The sequence below is a fragment of the Zalophus californianus genome, chromosome 9 (assembly GCF_009762305.2).
Source record: "Zalophus californianus isolate mZalCal1 chromosome 9, mZalCal1.pri.v2, whole genome shotgun sequence".
NCBI classification, from domain to species: Eukaryota; Metazoa; Chordata; class Mammalia; order Carnivora; family Otariidae; genus Zalophus; species Zalophus californianus.
Genome location: NC_045603.1, coordinates 138,681,723 through 138,685,213, shown reverse-complemented (window position 1 = coordinate 138,685,213; position 3,491 = coordinate 138,681,723). Strand labels below are relative to the sequence as shown.

Genomic DNA, 3,491 nt, shown 5'->3' with positions numbered 1-3,491 from the left:
AGGAGCACAGAGCACAGTGTGCAGAAGCTCACTTGCAAGAGAGCTACAAGAACAGCTTGAGAGAGCTGGGTCTAGCAGGTCACTGAAGATGTGGCTTTGGTTGACTAGAGAGAACTCAGTTGTAAAATATAAAAAGCCCACACGATTTTAAGAGAGTGTGCATGAAGATGTGACGCCAGCTTGGATGAGAGAGCCCTCTGGGCCCCCTTTCTATAAGCAGGAACCTAGGTGAGAAAGGCGCTAATCTGCAAACCCACACTTTTCCTGTGGAAACGGAAGGCTGTCTTAAAGGGTGGATACAAGAGCCCAGTGGGTGAAGCCCAGGGTCAGAGAGTGCGATGGAGCAGCAGGAGGGGACAGGGAGCTGGGGCTTCCTGAGGCATGATGGACTTGAGGGTCCCTCGGGGACAGCCCTGCGAATGACGTGGCAAGATTTCAGAGTTATTGTGGACCAGGAGCCACAGTCCCCATTCCTGTACTCCAGTGGGGGTGTCTGTGGCAAGAATCTTGTCCCCGTGTCTCACTGTTTCCAGGAACGTCATACACTGTGTGAAGGAAGGGTAGCTAAGCTTTTAAATCCTAGGTCTCTAAGTCAGGAGGAGATGTATCCAAGAACCTGCATGTGGACATTCTGTGGATGATGAGACCCTGGACTGTGAGCCTGATGCCCTGCGAGGTGGGACATGGGGGCTTTGGGCCCAGGTGAGTAAGTTGGTGAGTAAATGCCACTGAAGTGTATACAACAGGGAGGGATGTGGATCACTGGGTCCAGGGTGTGGACTGATGGGTATGACCCATACCAAGTCAGGGTTTGGCCATTCCCAGGACTGGCCAAGGGACCATGAATGGGACATTTGGTGCAAACACAGTCTAGGACAGTCCACAGGGGGACTTGACCTTCTCTGCTGCTCAGGGATTGCATCCACCAGGTTTAGCATGGTCCACGATGAACAACCCATGGGTTAGTCCCATCCACTGTACCAACTGATGGCCAACCAGTGAGCAAATATGTGAGTAAGGTGAGTAAGGTCACAGGGCAAGTAAATGTTACCATAATGCTGTGAGCGGAATATACTCTGTGTCAAGGACAGAACTTTAGAATAAAATGCTCTGGATTACTTGGAGATTTCCATGCCTTAGACTATTTCTTTAAAGCCTGTTGTTCAAAAATAAATGTGTGCTATTTTTAATATATAACATGGTGAGAAATACTGTTTAGGACTTGTTTGATAAAGATGCCATTGAAGTGTATCGTATTCCAAACAGAGAACTGGAAAAATGTGGCTATCAGTACCTCTTGGGTAGAATTCCTATATGATATTTTGTTCTTTGGTACATTCACAAGGCTAGGCCTGGCATGTGTAAAGAACAAGGATTTACTTTCATTCTATTCCAATTCTTACTGAAAGTCTTCATTTTTCTTTATCTTTATCCACATGAAGACAAAATGCGTATGTTTGAGTAAAATGTGCTGTTCACTGTAACATTTGCTAGTATGTTCATGTAACCATAAGTATGACCAGATATTCATGACCAGGATTTTTTTAAGGCTCTTACTCCCAGATTCTGCAAACTCTTAGACGGTACTGTCACTGAGCACCAGACACATCCATCAACGTGTCCGGTCGGATGGACAACCTTCCATCACCTGGCAACATGTCTTTTCATCACTTGTCTTCTGAATGCCGTCATTCTGTGGTTATTACCATCATTCTGGAAACGGGGCAATATACATGGCCGATGCTCCTAGCTGGAGCTATCCCTAAACTGTGTAATTTTCCATGTTCACAGGCCCCCGTGATGGGTGTTGGCATGGTTTCTGGAGCTGTCAGCCATCTGGCAGGGTGCACACAGCGACAGATGTTCCTAGGACTCTTCTCCACATGAACTGTGAAAGGTAGGCTGCAAGGGATAGATGTGCTGGTTGTGTTTGTGTTTTGGGGGTATTTCTCCCCCCATGATACAGAAACATCACACTTTGAGGGAGAAAATAGCATCTCTGTTATGAAGTATCCCTTTCCTTTGGAACCGTGTGAGGGAGATCTTGACTTGGCTTCCAGCTATAATGGAGTGACTGGTACAGGGCTCGGGCCTCCCCCTCCTGACAACCATGAAACTGGATGGACTGGATGAGGTCATTGTTGTCAGGCTTTGGACAAGGACAGTCCAAGATGGCCATCTGTTTTAGAGAAGGAGTCTCATTGGATGAGCACCACAGTCACAGTGCTTCACGGTGTGGGGACAATTTCCTACTACAGGACAACATGTGGAGTCCAAGCAGAGTGCTGTGATCCCACTGAGCAGAGAGGCAGAGCTCAGAGTTTGGGGCAGGTGGGATGTGTGGATGTGGGGGCCTTCCCTTGTCCCAGGGAGTGAGGAGCTGTGCAGAGTGGTTCCCAGAGTCCCTTGCCCAGAGTGAGGGAGAACAACGCATATCAGGAAAAGGGCTGCTCTGAGGTGAACAATGGAAGGGAGATACTAAAGGTCAAGTTGGATAAGGTCTGTTGGAGTCTTAGCCCAGCCAGAGTGGAGAAAAGTCAACATCTCATGGCGGGTGTGGGCATCAAGATGAGACACAAGAAAAGCCCTCCTAAAGATAACACATAGCAACATGGCCCACGACCAGGCAGCAGCTCGTGGGGAGATGACCAAACAGAGCCTATGTGTCACCAAAGGCAAGAAAAACACAGTACACCACAATCTGTGATACTTTGCTAACATGGTGTTTAGAGGGAAATTCGTAGCAGTGAATGCTGATATTAGGAAAGGAGGAAGTTTTGATGTCAGTGAGAAAAGTGCTTACCTTCATAAACTAGACCAAGAAGAGCAAAATGACTGTGAGGCAGGAATGGGTAAGGAAATACTCTACCTGGATAAAATAAAGGCAACAGCAAAATTACAGAATCCAAAAGCTGGTTCTTTAAAATGATCAGTGAAACTGATAAATCTGAATTTATAATGACCAACAAAATAGGAAAGGAAGCATAAATGAATGACTAACATCAGGAGTAAGAGTAGGGGCATCAGATGTGTGGCCAATACAGGAGAAATAAGAGGAAGACAGTTCTGCGTTGTATGAAAGGAGAGAAGGTTAGCAGTCCCCTTGACAAGGATGGAAGAGGCCCTCGGGCCTGACAACACGCATACAGTTAAGAGAAAGACAGTTCTACACCAACTGATGAAATACAAATTCCTTCACAGACACAAATGATCAAAAGTCATTTCAGAAAATCATGAATGACCCTGAATCTATTAAAGAAATTAAACTTTAAGTTAAAATATTCCCCACAAAGGAAACCTTGGTGTACAGTTTCAGTGCTGAAATCTATCAAACATACAAGAAAACAAATATATAAATTCTTGTACAAATCCTTCATGTTATAATGCTAACACTTACCTGACATTAAACCATAAAGACATTATAAGAAAATAAAATTACAGAGGATTATCCTTCACAAATATGGACCCAATAATTTTAGTAGGATTTATTT

The 3,491-nt window shown here is 45.1% G+C and overlaps 1 non-coding gene across 1 annotated transcript; it reads left to right on the top strand.

Annotated features, from left to right (window-relative positions):
• The first annotated feature begins 3,068 nt into the window (after positions 1–3,068).
• LOC113923279 lies at positions 3,069–3,195 on the top strand. The gene has a single exon (XR_003520277.1). It is a non-coding gene; the product is annotated as a U6atac minor spliceosomal RNA (small nuclear RNA).
• The last annotated feature ends 296 nt before the right edge of the window (positions 3,196–3,491 follow it).